Here is a 21,502-nt window from a genome sequence, read left to right on the forward strand (position 1 = left end):
AGGATCAACGTTTGCATTCTCTGGACGTACGCAGGGCCCTGGCTTTCTATATTGACCGCACAAGGCACTTTAGAAAGACGACGCAACTCTTCGTTGCAGTGGCCGACCGAATGAAAGGCTCACCGGTCTCCTCACAACGCCTATCCTCCTGGATTACGTCTTGCATCCGGACTTGCTATGACCTGGCAGGTGTCTCAGCACCGCACCTCACCGCTCACTCCACGAGGGCCCAAGCTTCCTCGACGGCTTTCCTGGCACAAGTTCCGATCCAGGACATTTGTAGAGCGGCGGCTTGGTCATCAGTCCACACATTTACAGCTCACTATGCACTAGTGCAGCAGTCCAGGGACGATGCTGCCTTCGGATCAGCGGTTTTGCACACAGCAATGTCTCACTCCGACCCCACCGCCTAAGTTGGGCTTGGGAGTCACCTAATGGAATGGATATGAGCAAGCACTCGAAGAAGAAAAGACGGTTACTCACCGTTGTAACTGTTGTTCTTCGAGATGTGTTGCTCATATCCATTCCAAACCCGCCCCCCTTCCCCACTGTCGGAGTAGCCGGCAAGAAGGAACTGAGGGGGCGCCGGGTCGGCTGGGGTATATATTCAGCGCCATGAAGGCGCCACTCTAGGGGGCTCCACAGCCGACCCGCCGGTGTTGCTAGGGTAGAAAATTTTCCGACGATCGTGCACGCGGCGCGCGCACACCTAATGGAATGGATATGAGCAACACATCTCGAAGAACAACAGTTACAACGGTGAGTAACCGTCTTTTCTCTCGATCCCAAAGGACCAAGCCCCAGACCCAGGTCAATATACAAATCAGAGCTTACCCACAAATCACGCTGTTGCCAATTCTTTAGAATCTAAAATCTAAAGGTTTAGTTATAAAAGGAAAGACATAGAGATGAGAGCTAGAATTGGTTAAATGGAATCAGTTACGTACAGTAATGGCAAAGTTCTTGGTTCAGACTTGCAGCAGAGATAGAATAAGCTGTAGGTTCAAATCAAGTCTCTGGAACATCCCCAGCTGGGATGGGTCATCAGTCCTTTGTAGAGCTTCCGTTTGTAGCAAAGTCGGTAAGAAGCAGGATTGAAGACAAAATGGAGATGAGGCATCAGCCTTATATAGTCTTTTCCAGGTGTAAGAACACCTCTTTGTTCTTACTGTGGAAAATTACAGCAAAATAGAGTCTGGAGTCACATGGTCCAGTTCCTGCATACTTTGCTGAGTCTCAAGGCATATTTGCCTTCTCTCAATGGGTCCATTGTATAGCTGATGGTTCTTAATGGGCCATCAAGCAGGCTAGGAAGAGCTAACACCAGCTTGTCTGGGATGTCACCCAGAAGCTTAGTACAAGTTTGAAATACAGACAGTATAGAGCCAATATTCATAACTTCAACTACAAAATTGATACACACATATAGACAGCATAATCATAACCAGTAAACCATAACCTTGTCTTAGACACCCCATTTGACCCCCTTTATACAAGATTTGGGTGCCACTTCTGGACCTTGGTTGCAACAATGATCTATATGGTCCCAGATTATATCAATAATGTCACAAGGTGCTAAGGGGCTTAGGGATCCAAGCCTCATTAAGAAGCTCTCAGCTTTGCCTAGTGGGCCACTAGACTCAGCTCGGCACATGGTGCCCCAAACAAACAGACTACACTATATACCAGTCAAGCAGGGAACACACACACACACACACACACACACACACACACACACAAGACAACACACTTACCCGAAGGTCACGTAGTCGCTCCTCCATCCCCTGGAGAACTCCCTCGCAAAATTCCTGTTAGCTGCTCCTGGTCACTAGCTCAAAGGGAAGTATTTTCACACTTGTGGCAGCTGACAAAGACCAGCGTTGGTCTAAGTGTATATGTTAATTTTAGTTTTCTGCATCTGGACACCCCCCTCACACCCTGAGGCCCTGTTTCCACTAGCACTTATGTCGGCAAAACTTTTGTCGCTCGGGGTGTGAAAAAAAAACATATGTTTTCCCGGCATAAGTGCTCATGTGCACAGCGCTATGTCGGCGGGAGACGCTCTTGACATAGCTACCGCTGCTCATTGAGTCGAAGGGCGAGCTCTCTCCCATCGGCAGAACATGGCTACACGAGCGCTCGGACAGCTATGCGACTGTAAGCTTGTAAGTGTAGACATAGCCAGACTCAGGGCAGGCAGGCAGCACAGCTGAAGGGGAAGGAGCTCTGCAGCACCAGGGCTTCCAGATCTGCGAGCCTGGGGCAGGAAAGAGGTAGAAGAGCAGCATTAGGGGTTGGCGCATGGCCATTACTTACAGCACAGTAACACCAGGGACACCCATTGAGGTTACAGAGCCATTGTGCCAACCACGGCATAGATACACATTGAAACGCAGCGCTTGCTCCAAAGAGCTGTGTCTTTTTTGTCTTGTAGGAGGGGTGGGGCAGGGAGACATAAAATTAAACCCTCCATTGTTGTTTGCAGTGTTGTTGTAGTGGTCTTGGTCCAAGATATGAGACAGACAAGGTGGGTGAGATAATATCTTTTATTAGCCCAACTTCTGTTGGTGAGAAAGACAAGCTTTCGAGTGCCACAGAGGTGAGGTGGAAGGTGAAACCAGTTTAGGGTTACCATATTTCAGCAAGCAAAAAAGAGGACGTGAGGAGCCCTGGCCTAGCCCCGCCCCCATCCTGCCCTAGCCCCGCCCCTGCCCCTCCCACTTCCCCCCCTCGGAACCCCCAACCCTCCCCCTGCTCCTTGTCCCCTGACTGCCCCCTCCTGGGACCCCTGCCCCTAACTGCCCCCCAGGACTCCACCCCCTACCTAAGCCTCCCTGCCTCTTTTCCCCTGACTGCCCCCTCCTGAGACCCTCCTCCCATCCTAACTGCCCCCTAGAACCCTACTCCCTACCTGTACCCTGACTGCCCCAACCCTTATCCACACCCCCACCCCCAGACAGACCCCGGGACTCCCACACCCCATCCAACCACTCTCCACCCCCTGACAGCCCCCCCCCGAACTCCCGACCCATCTAAACCCCTCTGCTCCCTGTCCCCTGACTGCTCCAATCCCTCTCCCCACCCCTGCCACCTGACAGCCCCCCCCCAGAACTCCCAAACACACACCCCCCGCTCCTTGTCCCCTGACTGCCCCCTCCTGGGACCCCTGCTCCTAACTGCCCTCCAGAACCCCACCCCCTACCTATGCCTCCCTGTTCCTTGTCCCCTAACTACCCCCTCCTAAGACCCCCCCCCAAATGCCCCCCAGGACCCTACCCCCTACCTGTATCCTGACTGCCCAAAACCTTATCCACCCCTCCCAGAAAGCTCCCCCCCGAACTCCCGACCCCCCCCGTCTCTTGACTGCCCCCTCCAGAAGCTCCCTGCCCCTTCTCCGACCCCCTGGCCCCCTTGTTGTTGGCCTTCGCCTAATGTCTCTGTGAGCTTGCTCAGGCCTGAGCCGTTCCTCCCGGCAGGCTGGGCAGCAGTGGGGGAGGAGCTCCAGACTGCCGGAGGCGATCTGCGAATGCAGGGAGGGGAGTGATCTCTGCTGCAGGGGAGGTGGAGGAGGGGCTCTCTCTGGCTGTCGGAGCCCCATGTAAGTGGCACCATCCGGCCGGCTGCCCTGTCAGCCGGGTGCTCTGCATGGGGGGGAAGTCCGGACATTTACAAATTCCCCCTGGACACTATTTTTAGCTCAAAAAGCCGGACATGTCCGGGGGAATCCGGACGAATGGTAACCCTAAACCAGTTCGTCCTCTGGCTTCTGTGTAGACATAGCCCCAGACCTGGGGAAGAGCTCTGTATAGCTCGAAAGCTTGTTTCTTTCACCAACAGAAGTTGGTCCACTAAAAGATACAACTGCACCCATCTTTGTCTCTACACTGGCAAGTTTGTGCACAGTAAAGCAGCTTTGAGTGCTGTAACTCCCGAGGTGTACACACTGCCAAGCCACCGAGTGTGCAAAAACTGCGCAAATGCAGCACTCTAAAAAAAACCACCTGGACGAGAGGCGTAGAGCTTTCTGCGGTGCCAGTGTAGAGATCGGGGTGATTACAGCGCTGCGATTGGCCTCCGGGAAGTGTCCCACAATTCCTGTTCTCACCTCTCTGGCCATCGGTTTGAACTCTACTGCCCTGCCCTCAGGTGACCAACTGTCAGCCCCACCCCATACATTCCTTTGCAAATTTGAAAGTCCCCTTCCTGTTTGTTCGGTGATGCGTGCAGTGGTCTCAGCACATCTTTCCAAGTGGCCATGTCTGCTCCACGCACCAGGTGATCCCCCACTTGGAGCAATGCCGAGCTGCTGGACCTCATCGGTATTTGGGGAGAGGAGGCTGTGCAGTCCCAGCTGCGCTCCAGTCGTCGGAATTATGATACCTATTGTAACGATGCGGTTCTGGCGGGACGCAATTGAGAGTGCCAATTCAGGACAAATTGCTCAAAACAGGGCAGTTACAGATTTCTAGATGCATGATAGAAAAGGGCGATGACCAGGACACATTGCAGTGCAGGGTCAAAGTGAAGGAGCTGCGGAACGCCTACCACAAGGCACGGGAGGCAAACCGCCGCTCCGGTGCTGTGCACACAGGCTGCCGGTTCTACAAAGAGCTGGACGCAATACTCGGGGGTGATCCCACCTCCACTGTGAAGTCCCCTGTGGATACTTCATTGGCTTCATTGCCGGCCGAGAGTGGACCGAGCCAGAAGGAGGCCCTCTCAGGCGAGGGAGGGCAGAGAAGAGGAGCAGCAGCGCGTTCAGGGGAGCAGGCGGAGCAGAGGTGAGCTAGGGTGGGGGGGGACGCAGGAAGTAACAGGGGGTAGAGGAACCGCTCCCTGCTTCAGCTCACCTCCGTTCCACCATCACCACCTCCCCTGAGCACCCGCCGCTCGGCTTCTCCTCCCTCCCAGCCTTGCTGTGCAAAATAGCGGTTTCGCAAGTGGCAAGCCTGGGAGGGATGGGGGAGAAGTTTGATTAGGCATAGATTTGCGCATTTTATTTTATTTTGCTTGGTGACTTACTTTGTTCTGTCTGTTACTACTTTGAACCACTTAAATCCTACTGTCTGTATTTAATAAAATCACTTTTTATTTAGTAATTTACTCAGAGTATGTATTAATACCTGGGGGAGCAAACAACTGTGCATATCTCTCTATCAGTGTTATAGAGGGCGAACAATTTATGAGTTTGCCCCGCATAAGCTTTATGCAGGGTAAAACGGATTTATCTGGGTTTAGACCCCATTGGGAGTTGGGCATCTGAGTGCTAAAGACAAGCACACTACTATGAGCTGTTTTCAGGTAAACTTGCAGCTTTGGGACAAGTGATTCAGACCCTGGATCTGTGTTGGAGCCAGACTGGAGTGTCTGGCTCAGCAAGACAGGGTGCTGGAGTCCTGAGCTAGCAGGGAAAACAGAAGCAGGGGTAGTCTTTGCACATCAGGTGGCAGCTCCCAAGGGGGTTTCTGTGATCCAACCCGTCACAAATTCTACCCCCATGGAGCCGCAGCAGCTCCTGCACACACAGCGCTGTTTACACAGGCGCTTTTCATAGAAGCGGAGCGGCGGCGGTGCGGTCAGGGGAGCAGGCGGAGGCGAGCTGGGGCGGCGAGGGCACTTTTTCCCCATGGCCCGGAGTCGGCATCTATGATGGCCGGCGCCAGAATGCCGCCCCAAGCACCTGCTTGTTTTGCTGGTGCCTGGAGCTGGCCCTGGGAGAGGGGATGGGAGCCAGACCAGATCAGTAGAACAGGTCAGCCACCGACTCACCACTCACCACTCACCTCCTCCCCCCCTCCCCCCTTCGGCTCACCTACTCACCCCCTGCCACTGCCCGCCCACTCGCCTCCTCAGCCCTCCACCCGCCCGGCTCACCTACTCATTCCCTGCCACTGCCCGCCTGCTTGCCTCCTCAGCCCCCGTCCCTCACCCACCGCTTGCCTACTCCCCCCCCTCCACCCCACGGGCCGCACAGTGAGCCCATCTACTCAACCCCCGTGGGCCGCACAGTGGGCCCCCACGGGCCACATGTTGTGCAGGCCTGGTATAGAGCCAATATTCATAACTTCAACTACAAAATTGATACACACATATAGACAGCATAATCATAACCAGTAAACCATAACCTTGTCTTAGACACCCCATTTGACCCCCTTTATACAAGATTTGGGTGCCACTACCGGACCTTGGTTGCAACAATGATCTATATGGTCCCAGATTATATCAATAACTTCACACCCCCAATGCAAAATTGAGGCAGGAAGGGATGACACAAACATCACTGATTGCATCCCAAGAGCTCCCCATCCTTGGGTCTGTCTCACTACAGCTAGTATTGGGTTAGAAGCCATACCAGTGTATAACAGAAATGGTTTATCAAAAACTCATGTTTAATAACATGATTGAATGTCTTTACAAACTCAAGGTAAAACTTGGTTAGAACAATAGTGGATTGGATCTGCTCTTGCAGCATGGTACCTGTTTATGTCTTGTGTGAACTTGCCAAGAGCTAAAGAAAACAGCTACTTTGTCCATACAAGCTCTGGCAAATGTTTGGAACCCGGTCAACATCAAGTCAATGTAGACGTCAAGGTTGCTCATAGTACAGGAATCTTGGCATTTAGCCATGAAAGCAATATGGTAGTGTGCCTCAGTTTCCCTTTTTATACAGCACATTAGGTCTGGAATTTCTTTTCCCCGTGAAAAGTTCCAATACTGTTTACAGGCATTAACTGTGAAACATCAGTATAACAAGGCCTTTTAACATAAAGTCTGTTCTCATGTATTCCTTTTAACATGTTCAAGGGATGTTCCAAAAGATTAGGCACATTGTACATTTGTACAGTTTGTGGTAATAGCAACACATTAGTTACAAAAATTACCATTAGCAATAACAACAAATTCATTGCAAGTGTCCATCTACAGTCATGTTTGTCATGCCACACCTTTGGCTCAATACCATTGGAGTTTGGGCATTTTAGGGTTAACCTGTGGCTTCCCTTTGCAAAATTCAGTTTTCCCTTTTCTCCTTGTTCTGCAGGATCAAACCCTGATTTCTCTTGCTTAACAGATGGTTGTTAATAAACCATAAACCCAGTATCTTTATTCAGTCCAGGATTTTTAGTGTCTAGCAAAGTTATGAATTTAAACTCCCAAGCCCGTCTTTTTGAAAATGTTGTGCAGGTTTCCTTTGAGGACAAGGGCTGACGGATCACATACAAGAGTGAAGTGTGAAGGTAAGTGGGGTGATCCGTGGGTTTCCTCTGTATAGTTGTCTGTAGGGTTCCAAGCATTGGCAAACACTGTCCCCTGCGTGTACTTGGTGGTTCAAAGGGGAGTGGGTGGGGTGGCACCCAGTGGGTTTTGGAGTTCAGAGAGTATCAGGTGTGCGAGGCTCTTGGCACCTTGCAGGATCAAGGCCTTTGAGTGTATTTATTATATAAGGAGGGTGTGTATAAATATGTTGTTGTTGGTCAGAGGGACATTTTTGCAGGTAATAAAATGGAACACTTCTGTGTAGACCTGAGTAGACCTTATTCCACAGTTGCTCATTCTGGGGCTTCTCCCACCTTTCTGTCAAACAGCTGGTACTGGCCACAGTTGGAGACGGGGATAGTGGAATTGCAGGAAACTCCTTTTTATTGTGTTTATGTAAAGTCAAAGAAGCAGCTTGGAGGAAAGGGACCCGAGAGCCCCCTGTGGCTAATCAGCTGCAGAGAAGCCAGAGGACAGACTGGTTTCACTTCTCAGACATTAGCAGGTAGCAAGGAATGCTTGAAAGCCGCTCAACTGCATGCAGAGCTCCATAAAGACTCTTTTTTAGTTGTTCTCTGAACCTAAGTGGGAGAGGGACCACGTGTTTGGGTTTCAAAGGGTTTGTTATGTTTAGGGGACAACTGAACTATTTAGTTCTTGGGTAAAAGACCAGTGACTGGTGGGTGCAGGTGCCCTGCATAACTATACAATAACATCACCACAGTATTTGCCCCCCTACCAGTGCAGAGGGTGTTACTTACCTAATGTTTCTAACCTGGTTAGTCTGATATCTAGTTTTCTGTCCCCCTGCCCCTCTCAAAGGAGCGGCGGGGGGAACAGACTAAGCTCTGTGGTGCAAAGGCTGCTTCTCAAGCTATGTCTATGCTGTGCCTGACGCAATGGATCCGTAACCTCAACTGGGTTCCTAGGTGCTACTGTGCTATTATTAATAATAATAATAATAAAGACTCCAACCCCCCAACTCTGCTCTTCTACCTCTTTCCTGCCCTTTGTCTTTGTTGTAGAACTTGAATCCTTGGTGCCACAGAGCTCCTTGTCCCCCACTGACTCTGGGAGGGGAAGATGCAGAAATCTAAAATTAACATCAGCAGAGAGTCCTGTGGCACCTTGTAGACTAACAGACGTGTTGGAGCATGAGCTTTCGTGGATGAATACCCACTTCGTCATATTCACCCACGAAAGCTCATGCTCCAATATGCCTGTTAGTCTATAAGGTGCCACAGGACTCTTTGCTGCTTTTACAGATCCAGCCTAACACGGCTACCCCTCTGATACTTAAAATTAACATGTGCACTTAGACCTACGCTGGTCTTTCAGACTCTGCAAGTGTGAGAATAATTCCATAGCAATAGTGCTTTTCAACCAGTCATTTGGTATCAGTCCGGCTCTGTGAGATGGAACGGGATCTAGCTCCTGTCTTTGTACTGAGTGGATCCCCATTACAATAGTATTTGAGCCCCTCGCAATCTGCAGTGCCTGGCTGTTATTCCCTCTGTACAGGTGGGGAATTGAGGCACAGGGAAGCTATGTGACTTGCCCAAGGTAACACAGGGAGTCTGTGGTGGAGCAGGGAATTGCACCCAGATCTCATAAATCACAGGCTGGTGTCCCACCACGGCGCTGCATCTTACAACGAGGGACACCATACCCTAAGCCAACACCCTCTCAACACACAGCTCAACTCTGTTTTTCCACAGTGATAGTCTCCCCGAGGGGAGGTGCACTGTTCCTGGAGGTACTGCAATACCAGGTCGATGCGTGGAGGGGATGGAGCAAGCTCCTATTCCATCTCCTGTTCGTACGAAACCCTCCATTCTCACTGGCAAAGCAGAGCTCAGTACAATCAGAAAGGTGCATGTTTTGCACAATGGCATATGTTCCAGTTGTTTGTTCCTATCTCCTGAATCTACCACCATGTGACTTTCTGGAGCATGCATGAGAACATCCCCATAACAGAAAAGAGAAGTCAGGTTCAGTTTCCACTGCCTTATCGGGCGATGTGCTGGAGAGTTGCTTATCCCTGTTCCCGTGCTGCATGCGAGCTGAATATAAATCTGTCTCTGAGGAGATTAGAATCCAAAGAGTTTCTGAGGGGCAGGTCTGCTCTAGCTGTGTGGAGAAGAGACAGAATCTGTTAAGACTCTGGGGGGTTCCCAGTTTGATATTTAATTATCGAAAATGTGCCATTTATTGGGGAGGGGGTGTCATCTCAGAGGTTCCTTTGCCTTTCTCTTCCTTTCCCTCCCTCCCTCCCAAGACTAGGTAAAGCCGCAGCAACGGATTCCTAGAGTTTAAGGGCAGCAGGGACAATGGGATCATTTGATCTGACTGCCTGTGTAACACAGGCCATAGAATTTCATCCATTTGCCCCTGTAGGGAGCCAACTAACGTGTTGGAGTACGGTGGCATGCAGGCTTGGAGTCTGGCGAGACGGAGAATACAACGCTGCCCTCAGCCGTTTCTTCCAACGGGGCACCAATGAACATGCCAAAGCTATCAACTCTGTCAGGTGGGATCCCTGCAGATTTAGGTGCTTGTCTACATGGGAATAGTTCCTGCCATGGCTATAGTGGAATAGCTTTGGAAGCAGAGCAGTAATTTTGGGGAATAAAGTTGCTTTTATTTGGAATAGAGTGTCCATGTGTGTGGGGGTTATACTGGAATAGCTACAGCGCCGTGGTTGCTCTGCTTAGAGGAGGTCAGTCGATTCCCCCATGTAGACGAGCCCTTAGACTGCAGGTTTTGTGGGTCCCAGCAGCCAGCTCTGCTCAGTCTCCAGCGCTCACTTTGTTTTGGTAGCTTCCTCGCTCTACCGCTGGGGCCGTGGAGCTCTGGTGCCACCTGCTGGTTGTGATTGCAAAGCTTGGTGGAAAAACAAAAAACTGCAAGGGCAGGGGAAGCAACTCTCTCACTGAGCCCTGGTCTACGCTACCAGCCTATGTTGGTATAAAATGCATTCCCTGAGCGACACGTTATATTGACCTAGCCCCCCGGGTCGACTGGGGTTTCTCCTATGGACATAGCTACTGCCTCTCGGGGAGGGGCAGCGCCTACGCTGACGGGAGAAGCTCTTTTCGTGGCGTAGGTAGTGTCTTCACTAAATGCTGCAGCGCTGTAAGTGTGAGCACCTGCCTGGGATAAATCAATCGCCACACAACAGCCTTTCACGGAAGAAACAACGAGGAGTCCTTGGGGCACCTTAGAGACTAACCCATTTATTTTGGCATAAGCTTTTGTGGGCTATAGCTCACTTCACCAGCTGCATGGAGTGAAAAATACAGCAGGTAGGTATAAATATACAGCACATGAAAAGATGGGAGTTGCCTTACCGGGTGGGGGTGTCGGTGCTAACGAGGCCAATTCAATCAGGGTGGAGGTGGCCCATTCCCAACAGTTGACAGGCAGGTGTGAATACAGCAGGCAGGTATAAATATACAGCACATGAAAAGATGGGAGTTGCCTTACCGGGTGGGGGTGTCCAATTCAATCAGGGTGGAGGTGGCCCATTCCCAACAGTTGACAGGCAGGTGTGAATATCAACAGAGGGGAAATTACTTTTTGTAGTGACCCAGCCACTCCCAGGCTTTATTCAGGCCTAGTTTGATGGTGTCAGGTTTGCAAATGAATTCCAGCTCTGCAGTTTGTCATTGACTCCTTGCTGATACAGACTAACGGGGCTACGCCTCTGAAACCTTTCACAGAAGAGAAACACTGAGCACTTCACAGCTGTAAAGCATGTCGCAAGCACTGCATAATGTACACTCCTCACAAAGCTCCTTGGAGAGGAGGTAAATAGCTTAATCTTCACTCTGCAGAGGAATTCGAAAGGGGCAGCCACCTGAAGTGTCCTGTCCCAAGCCACATTGTAAGAACCAGAAGTTAAATATTAGTGTTTTGAACTTACATTACAGAGGATTGGGACCCCTGTGTGCTGGGTGCAGTACCACACCTAGTGCCTTCACTAGAGCTTACAAACCAAAATGCACAGGCCATCTGTTGGGTGGGGAGAAGAATACAACCTGTCTGTATAATTAATGCAGTTATTTGTATACATGTGACCTTCACTATTATATAAAAAAAGGTAAGTATCTCCCTGATAGACCCTTATTCATTCCTCTTACTGTTAAAAGTACTCACTCCAGAAAGTAGAATCCCCGCTTTTTAAAAAATTCTCTAGTAACGCTCACACGTATAGACTCACAAAATTATAACAGAAACTTAACACAACAATTTTTCATCCATACCCCCCAAATATCAAATATTTAAGATTAAAAGTGTTATAAAGGCCAGTTTAAAAGAAAGAGAAGTCAACTGATTCTATTTTTGAACCACAATAGTCTCCCCGAGGGGAGGTGCACCATTCCTGGAGGTACTGCAATACCAGGTCGATGCGTGGAGTGGATGGAGCAAGCTCCTATTCCATCTCCCTGTTCCAAAAATCCATTTAATATATAGTCCTCAGATAGAGGACGTATCAGATATTAAACTAATACGAACAGATTTAAAAGTTTATTAGATAATGATTAAAAATAGATGATACACAGAGTTTGAAAAGTCAGTTATTTGTCATTGGGGGTAACGTACAGAGTATAGGGGGATGCTAGTATTTTGGTATTGGGCAGCACATAATATATACAGTCTGCAATGTCCCCAATGGGGGGGGGGGGAAACGGTGGGCGAGATCGAGATACAGCTGGCAAGCGGTGAGGGTCATACAGAAAGTACAGACAGTCATGGGTATAAGTAAGCGGGCTGGGTAATGGGGATGGGGTGACCCTCACGTGGTGGGGTTCAGTTAGGTTTGGTGGGTTCAGGGCTCAGGGGATAAAGTCCAGCAGGGGGGGGGTTTACGGGTCTCTTCCCCCTGCGTGGGTGTGTGTGTCCCTTTGGAGCCTCTCCTGAAGTCATACAAGCAATTCCCTCAGACACTGCAGTTTCCCAGTATCACCACCAGCACCACTCATTATGGGGATGAATGTTTATAAAAACCAATACCCCCGTAAAAGAAAGAAGATTCTCCCAATCTGAAAGGACCAGGTCCCAGACCCAGGTCAATATACAAGTCAGAACTTACCCACAAACCATGCTGTTACCAATTCTTTAGAATCTAAAATCTAAAGGTTTATTCATAAAAAGAAAGAAATACAGATGAGAGTTAAAATTGGTTAAATGGAATCAACTACAACAATTGCAAAGTTCTTGTATCAAGTCTCTGGAGTACAAACATCCCAGCTTGGATGGGTCGTGAGGCCCAGGGGCTGTTGAACAGCTGGATCACCTCTAAAGCCAGCATGTCCTTGACCTCTCTCTCCAAGTTCTGGGCTGTTTTCCCAGTGACTCTGAACGGGGGACTGCTGATGGGAGGATTGGCTCCCATCTCAGGGAAGAGATTCACCAGGGGGTCTTCCGCCTTCTCCTCCCAATCATTCCTTTCCAGGTGCAGGGGTCCCCTCACTCTCCTCCCATATAGCAGCTCGAAAGGGAAGAACCCTGTGGATTCCTGGGGCACTTCCCTGTACCGCAGGTGGGGCAGTTACTTGTCTCAGTCCTGCGGATGCTGATTCATAAAAGTCATCATCATCTTCAGGGTCCCATAAAATCTCTTCAGCAGCCCATTGGATTGATAGTGATATGCAGAGGCCCAGGTGGGCCAGACCCCACATTTCTCCCACAAGCTCCAGAGCAAGGCTGACATGAAATTGGACCCCTGGTCTGCAAGGACCTCACTGGGGACCCTCACTCTGCTGAAGATGGTCAGCAGCACGTCTGCCTCGGTGGAGGACAGAGCCACTGCCCATCACCACCAGGATGTATTTCTTCCCCGACCAGGTTGCCTTGCTGAGGGACCCCACTATGTCCACAGCCACCTTCTGGAAAGGTTCCTCTATGATGGGCAGGGGTCTCAAGGGAGCTTCACCCTTATTCTGGGCCTTCCCCACCCTCTGGCAGGGGTCGCAGGACCTGCTGGACTGCATCACAGACTCCAGGCCAGTAAAAGTTCTGCAGCAGCTGCTGCAGGGTGGACTGGATCCCCTGGTGTCCAGAGAGAGGGACATCGTGGGCCAGCTACAATAGCCTGTGGCGGTACTTCTGGGGCACACTACCAGCTGTCTCCTGAACCCCCACTCTTCCACTTCCCCTTGGGGATCCCATTCCTGGTACAGAAATACCTTGTCCCACAGGAATCTTTCCCTGCAGCCTTCCCCAAGGGGGTTTGCAGCACTGTGGACAGCAAGTTCCCTCAGCTTCTACAATGAGGAATCCTTCTGCAGCTCGGTCTGGAATTCAGCTGCTGGGGAAGGGAGTGGAACCTGTTCCCTCTCGCTGGCTGGGCCTGGGGTCAGAGCCTCGCTGAGCCCTGTCCCTGGTAGCCCCCTCCCTGCCATGGAATTACTTCCCAGCAGCACCTCTGGACAATGCAAACCTAGTTGCCAGCCATCCTGTCCTGTCCTGCCTGTGTCGTTTCCCCCCCCCCCCCCCCACTGAGCCCCAGGGGCCTGGTTACAGGCAGGCAGGTATCACAAGCTTAGCAGCTCCTCCCCCTTGCCAGCCAGGTCATTTGTATTTTCACTAACAATTTCAGTCTCAGCTGACTGGTTCCCTAGATTCAAATTCAAATCCTCAGCCATTACAGGAGCAGGGCCTGTATCCTGTCCCAAAGGGACACAGTCATCCCCCAACAGGAGGTCACAGCCAATATACTGGAGAACCCCAACTACCAGCCAGCCTGATCCCTCCTGGTCTGCACAGGGATCTGAGCCATAGGCAGGGCGAATGGCTACATACCGGGGACCTTCACCCAGGTCACGCAGCCCCTCAGCATCTGGTGGGGTTGCACCCCCTGGGCTGTCCCAGGATCTCGCCACGCCAGGAATGTCTCCCCATTGACCACCACCTTCCGCTCCCACTGGGGGTCCCAGGGGCCTGAGACCAGGAGACTCCGCGCAGACATATAGCCAGGCCCCCGAACTGGTAACTTTTAAGTTACTTTCACTCCTGCAAAGGAGAAAGCAGCTGTGGGACGTTGTTAGTGGTTTACAGATTGCTGTAAATAAACCATAGATCTAGTATCTTTATTCATTCTATGATTTTTAGTGTCTAGCAACGTGATGAATTTACACTCCCAGGCCCGTCTTTTGAAAGTGTTATGCAGGTTTCCTTTGAGGGCGAGGGCTGATAGATCACATACAAGAGTGATTGCTCTGTGAGAAGTGCTCACCCACAGGTGATGTGGTGGGCTTGTCTTATCGTCTTCTTGTATGAGTTCATAGTGATTGCCTGGTTTCACCCACTGTAACCTTCTGTACCTCAAAATAGCACTCTGTGGCCCCCATATTCATCATTCATACATCGTAGTGATATTTCATAAGAAGCATGCCATGTAAGATACCATATGAAAGGTCACGATCTACGGATACTCATTGTTCTGTCCAAATATGTACATCATTAGTGTGTATGCAGTTATGGGATTTAGCTGTAGGCTTGTTACTCAAATAAATTAGTTAGTCTCTCAGGTGCCACAAGTACTCCTGTTCTTTTTGCGGATACAGACTAACACAGCCGCTTCTCTGAAAACTGAAATACTGTACGGGGAGATTTTGTCAAACCAGTAAAGTGCCTGAAACCACTATGGCTTATTGTTAAAAGCAAGCTATTAAGCAGTCTCAGCTTGACCAAGGCAGGAGGGGAGGGGGTTTTGGGTGCCTCAGAAAGGGCAGCTTGACCCTGCATCCTTCCTGATAAGTACTGTGTTAAAGTTGCTGATACATGCATTTTAAAAGAGCAGGATGTACCCCCAGGAATGTCTATTGGGGTCTCAAGGCTGCAAACTCTAGAAAAACCCACACCTGGTTAATCAATAATCAGAAGGAGCTTCTTGCTTGCCCATTGGAACTGCTTGCTTAACAAGTTTTCTTTAAGGGACATGTCATTCTATGACTAATGTATAAATAAGGGGAAAAGCTTGAGATAGTTGGACTCGTTTTGGACTCTCCCTCTGGATACATCTTGAGGTCCCCACCGGCAGACGGAAGATTTGGCCACCGGAAGCCTGCCGCTGTTTCACTCGAGAGCCACACTCAGCGTTGGTAATTATCGAGGGTTGGGGGTGTTTTACTAATCTGTTGCGGACGTGTGTAAGTGCTTGAGACTAAGTAAAGTTTAGCTATCAGTGAAAGCACTCTTGCCTTGTCCTATTTGTGCCAGCCCTCTATCGGTCGGACGGCCATTTCTCCCCTGATTTATTTCCTGACACCACCTCGCACAGAGTAAAAGTTACCAAGAGCTTTGGGTTGAAAGAACCTTGGGTAACAATACATCATAGGTTTGGGAGTCTCTACTGCTAGGTGATGAACCACTCGCAGGAGGGTGTTAAACGGCCATTAATCAACAGGGGAGTAGTAATCAAGGGGTTTACAATTCAATGACAATTGTGTAAGCACCACACAATAGGAACTGCTCAACTCTATGACTCAGTTGCACAAGATCACACTAGGGGAATTGCGTCTCCCCCTCCCCCGGCACCGACTTCTATTTGCAAGTTGGGCTCTGCTGGGTCCAGTGCACCCTAGTGGAGGTCTCTGCAGCCCATTTCTGGGGGGAGGAAGGGGAAGGAAATTCTGCACATAACATTAATTTTCCCAGGAGTAAGTGTTAACAGATCAAAATGCAGTTCGGGAAGGACCCTGAGGATGTGTTCAAGCTTTGTGGGTCATCCAAAAATGAAGGTACCCAAAAATAAGTGGACCCTTGGCAGAATTGTCCAGCTGCCCTGAAATATTATTGGCCAGCACTTGAACTCAAATTGCAGGGTCAAGGCCAATTAGGATTTAACTCCTCATCCTTTGAATTCAGCTGTTGGCAATTCTGCCAAGGGTCCACTTATTTTTGGGTACCTTCATTTTTGGATCCCCAACTTCTGAGAATTTTGTCCAGATTTCCCTTTTTTGAGGTTTTGCTTTCATATAGAAAGTGCCTGGATTGAAGTTCAACAGCTGTAGACATTACCTGAAAGCATTTTAAAAAACAAAATCTGATGACTGATCTGTTCCAGGCACGAGCCCAATCAAGCTTTGCAGTCCTATAATTCCATGACTGTTTCCCATCTTCCAAGCAGTATTTTGTAAAACAAAACCAAACCAAACCACAGGCCATATTTTTGGTGGTTCACTTTTCTAATGTTGGTGTTTAAATAGCCTCTTTCTTGTAGATATTTAGGCATGTGGGTAACTTTAAAACTCAATGGCCTAGATACTCATGTGTCTAAGTGTTTACTGTGCTGTCGCCCTAAAGTTGACATGGTCCACAAGCTTGTGTCTTTGTTTAGGGTTTGTTTGTTTAGGGTTTGTGCCTCTGTGCATGTGCAGTAATCAGCTGCTGACTTTATTTTTTTTCCCAGACAATAAAACAAAAGTTCTCTTTAGTGTGCACATCAGCTGACATCAGCTAATTTGACACAGTGTCAAGCACTACTGTTTTTGCAAAGTGCTGAAGCAAGTTAATATAATGACAACTTGATTAGAGTACCACTGAGACATTTCTAATGAGGGCTGTACAGTTGGGAAAGGGTGGGGAAAAGCGTGTCACAGGGGTTTGAGAGCCAAAGGGAGAAAGTCAGGCTACGTCTACACTACAGACCTTGCAGCGGCACACCGTGCCGCAGTGTAGCTTTCTCCTGTTGGCATAATTAAACGGCCCCCAATGAGCGGCGGTAGCTATGACGGCGGGAGAGCCTCTCCCACCAACACAGCGCTGTCCACACCGGTGCTTCTGGCAGTGAAACGTATGTCCGGCGGGGTGGGGTGGGGTGTTGTTATTTTTTTCCACACTCCTGACCAACAAAAGTTTTACTGACAAAAGTGCTAGTGTAGACATATCCTCCTTAAAATGCAACCCATACTCTGTTTCACTTACTTGTATCTATCTTTCACGCATTAAGAGTTGAGTACTAAAATACTGGTTTTGCTTATTTATGTAATCCTCTAGTGCTTAAGAGCCCTAGTCAGGGACGAGGACCCCGCTGTGCTGGGTGCTGTTCCAACACAGAACAAAAAGACAGTCCCTGCACAGAGGGCTTACATACGAATCAGGTTTGACACTCCCTCAGTAATATCCTGCTAATTATCTGCAGAATGAACATCATCCCTCAGGTGTGTGTAGAGATAAGAAAAATAATCGTTCGGAGACTCCCATCCTCCCTTGTGCTGCTTACACCAAAACACAAACATTTCTTTCTTTCTTTCTTTCTCTTTCCTCTTTCTCTAACTTGTCTCTCTTCTGTGTTGGGCCTACAGACTTGTTTGGGTCAGGTGTACAGGCTCAAGCACTTGAGTAGGGTAAATATCAGTGCTTAATTTGTGCCAGGGCTGAGCCCCAGGACCTCTAGGCTTGGCAGTTCATAGTTCTGGCACTTCTGGGCTTGCTGCATCAGTTATGAATGTTAAAAAAAAAATTTGCTTGATCCCCGGCACCTCTTTCATTACAAATTAAGTACTGTTTAAGATCTTCCTTCCTTGATGAAGGGAAGACAATCCTGTGCGCTGTAGGGGGAGCGAGCAGGGCACCGAGTGTAAACTTGCAACGATAGGATTAGCAACCCGATGTCGTCAGCACGTTGCAGCGAAGGGGCTGGCTTCATGCAAATAGAGAGTATCTTTCAGGCAGAGAAACGAGCGACAAGGGGACAGCTAACAAATTTGAGGAATGTATTTGTTTTGAAGCTGAATTGTCAGGCAGGAGACGGTTTGCTTTGAATAATAAAAATGGAGCGATTAGGTGAAGGAAGTATGATTAGATTAGAAGTCATCAAAAAATTGCTATGGCGTTAATGGCGCTCACTGGCATGTGTCACCGTCACATACAGAGCTGTAGAAATGGGAGGGCTGCCTAATATTTCAACGATAAAGTATCGCTTCTCGGCCTTTTGGCTAAGATCAAGTGTAGTATCTGTTCTTATCAGTTTAATATCTGATACGTCGTCTATCTGAGGACTATATATTAAATGGATTTTTGGAACAGGGAGATGGAATAGGAGCTTGCTCCATCCACTCCACGCATTGACCTGGTATTGCAGTACCTCCAGGAACGGTGCACCTCCCCTTGGGGAGACTATTGTGGTTCAAAAAGAGAATCAGTTGACTTCCCTTTCTTTTAAACTGGCCTTTATAACACTTTTAATCTTAAATATTTGATATTTGGGGGGTATGGATGAAAAATTGTTGTGTTAAGTTTCTGTTATAATTTTGTGAGCCTATACGTGTGAGCGTTACTAGAGAATTTTTTAAAAAGCGGGGATTCTACTTTCTGGAGGAATGAATAAGGGTCTATCAGGGAGATTACTTACCTTTTTTTATATAATAGTGAAGGTCACATGTATACAAATAACTGCATTAGTTATACAGACAGGTTGTATTCTTCTCCCCATCCAACAGATGGTCTGTGCATTTTGGTTTGTAAGCTCTAGTGAAGGCACTAGGTGTGGTACTGCACCCAGCACACAGGGGTCCCAATCTTCTGTAATGTAAGTTCAAAACACTAATATTTAACTTCTGGTTCTTACAATGTGGCTTGGGACAGGACACTTCAGGTGGCTGCCCCTTTCGAATTCCCCTGCAGAGTGAAGATTAAGCTATTTACCTCCTCTCCAAGGAGCTTTGTGAGGAGTGTACATTATGCAGTGCTTGCGACATGCTTTACAGCTGTGAAGTGCTCAGTGTTACTCTTCTGTGAAAGGTTTCAGAGGCGTAGCCCCGTTAGTCTGTATCAGCAAGGAGTCAATGATAAACTGCAGAGCTGGAATTCATTTGCAAACCTGACACCATCAAACTACCGGTAGGCCTGAATAAAGCCTGGGAGTGGCTGGGTCACTACAAAAAGTAATTTCCCCTCTGTTGATATTCACACCTGCCTGTCAACTGTTGGGAATGGGCCACCTCCACCCTGATTGAATTGGCCTCGTTAGCACCGACACCCCCACCCGGTAAGGCAACTCCCATCTTTTCATGTGCTGTATATTTATACCTGCCTGCTGTATTCACACCTGCCTGTCAACTGTTGGGAATGGGCCACCTCCACCCTGATTGAATTGGCCTCGTTAGCACCGACACCCCCACCCGGTAAGGCAACTCCCATCTTTTCATGTGCTGTATATTTATACCTACCTGCTGTATTTTTCACTCCATGCAGCTGGTGAAGTGAGCTATAGCCCACAAAAGCTTATGCCAAAATAAATGGGTTAGTCTCTAAGGTGCCCCAAGGACTCCTCGTTGTTTCTTCCGTGAAAGGCTGTTGTGTGGCGATTGATTTATCCCAGGCAGGTGCTCACACTTACAGCGCTGCAGCATTTAGTGAAGACACTACCTACGCCACGAAAAGAGCTTCTCCCGTCAGCGTAGGCGCTGCCCCTCCCCGAGAGGCAGTAGCTATGTCCATAGGAGAAACCCCAGTCGACCCGGGGGGCTAGGTCAATATAACGTGTCGCTCAGGGAATGCATTTTATACCAACATAGGCTGGTAGCGTAGACCAGGGCTCAGTGAGAGAGTTGCTTCCCCCGCCCTTGCAGTTTTTTGTTTTTCCACCAAGCTTTGCAATCACAACCAGCAGGTGGCACCAGAGCTCCACGGCCCCAGCGGTAGAGCGAGGAAGCTACCAAAACAAAGTGAGCGCTGGAGACTGAGCAGAGCTGGCTGCTGGGACCCACAAAACCTGCAGTCTAAGGGCTCGTCTACATGGGGGAATCGACTGACCTCCTCTAAGCAGAGCAACCACGGCGCTGTAGCTATTCCAGTATAACCCCCACACACATGGACACTCTATTCCAAATAAAAGCAACTTTATTCCCCAAAATTACTGCTCTGCTTCCAAAGCTATTCCACTATAGCCATGGCAGGAACTATTCCCATGTAGACAAGCACCTAAATCTGCAGGGATCCCACCTGACAGAGTTGATAGCTTTGGCATGTTCACTGGTGCCCCGTTGGAAGAAACGGCTGAGGGCAGCGTTGTATTCTCCGTCTCGCCAGACTCCAAGCCTGCATGCCACCGTACTCCAACACGTTAGTTGGCTGCCTACAGGGGCAAATGGATGAAATTCTATGGCCTGTGTTACACAGGCAGTCAGATCAAATGATCCCATTGTCCCTGCTGCCCTTAAACTCTAGGAATCCGTTGCTGCAGCTTTACCTAGTCTTGGGAGGGAAAGGAAGAGAAAGGCAAAGGAACCTCTGAGATGACACCCCCTCCCCAATAAATGGCACATTTTCGATAATTAAATATCAAACTGGGAACCCCCCAGAGAGTCTTAACAGATTCTGTCTCTTCTCCACACAGCTAGAGCAGACCTGCCCCTCAGAAACTCTTTGGATTCTAATCTCCTCAGAGACAGATTTATATTCAGCTCGCATGCAGCACGGGAACAGGGATAAGCAGCTCTCCAGCACATCGCCCGATAAGGCAGTGGAAACTGAACCTGACTTCTCTTTTCTGTTATGGGGATGTTCTCATGCATGCTCCAGAAAGTCACATGGTGGTAGATTCAGAAGATAGGAACAAACAACTGGAACATATGCCATTGTGCAAAACATGCACCTTTCTGGTTGTACTGAGCTCTGCTTTGCCAGTGAGAATGGAGGGTTTTGTACGAACAGGAGATGGAACAGGAGCTTGCTCCATCCCCTCCACGCACGTGATGTTAATTTTAGATTTCTGCATCTTCCCCTCCCAGAGTCAGTGGGGGACAAGGAGCTCTGTGGCACCAAGGATTCAAGTTCTACAACAAAGACAAAGGGCAGGAAAGAGGTAGAAGAGCAGAGTTGGGGGGTTGGAGTCTTTATTATTATTAATAATAGCACAGTAGCACCTAGGAACCCAGTTGAGGTTACGGATCCATTGCGTCAGGCACAGCATAGACATAGCTTGAGAAGCAGCCTTTGCACCACAGAGCTTAGTCTGTTCCCCCCGCCGCTCCTTTGAGAGGGGCAGGGGGACAGAAAACTAGATATCAGACTAACCAGGTTAGAAACATTAGGTAAGGAACACCCTCTGCACTGGTAGGGGGGCAAATACTGTGGTGATGTTATTGTATAGTTATGCAGGGCACCTGCACCCACCAGTCACTGGTCTTTTACCCAAGAAATAAATAGTTCAGTTGTCCCCTAAACATAACAAACCCTTTGAAACCCAAACACGTGGTCCCTCTCCCACTTAGGCCTTGGCTACACTTGCGAGTTA

General features: G+C 49.1%; 2 non-coding genes across 2 annotated transcripts; one reads left to right on the forward strand and one right to left on the reverse strand.

The window, feature by feature from the left end:
* Positions 1-11,622: 11,622 nt before the first annotated feature.
* Positions 11,623-11,810, reverse strand: LOC135972953 (U2 spliceosomal RNA). The gene has a single exon (XR_010589569.1). It is a non-coding gene; the product is annotated as a U2 spliceosomal RNA (small nuclear RNA).
* Positions 11,811-18,180: 6,370 nt separating this feature from the next.
* Positions 18,181-18,371, forward strand: LOC112061394 (U2 spliceosomal RNA). Its single transcript, XR_002890231.2, has one exon. It is a non-coding gene; the product is annotated as a U2 spliceosomal RNA (small nuclear RNA).
* The last annotated feature ends 3,131 nt before the right edge of the window (positions 18,372-21,502 follow it).

This window comes from Chrysemys picta, chromosome 7 (genome assembly GCF_011386835.1).
Source record: "Chrysemys picta bellii isolate R12L10 chromosome 7, ASM1138683v2, whole genome shotgun sequence".
Taxonomy (NCBI): Eukaryota; Metazoa; Chordata; order Testudines; family Emydidae; genus Chrysemys; species Chrysemys picta.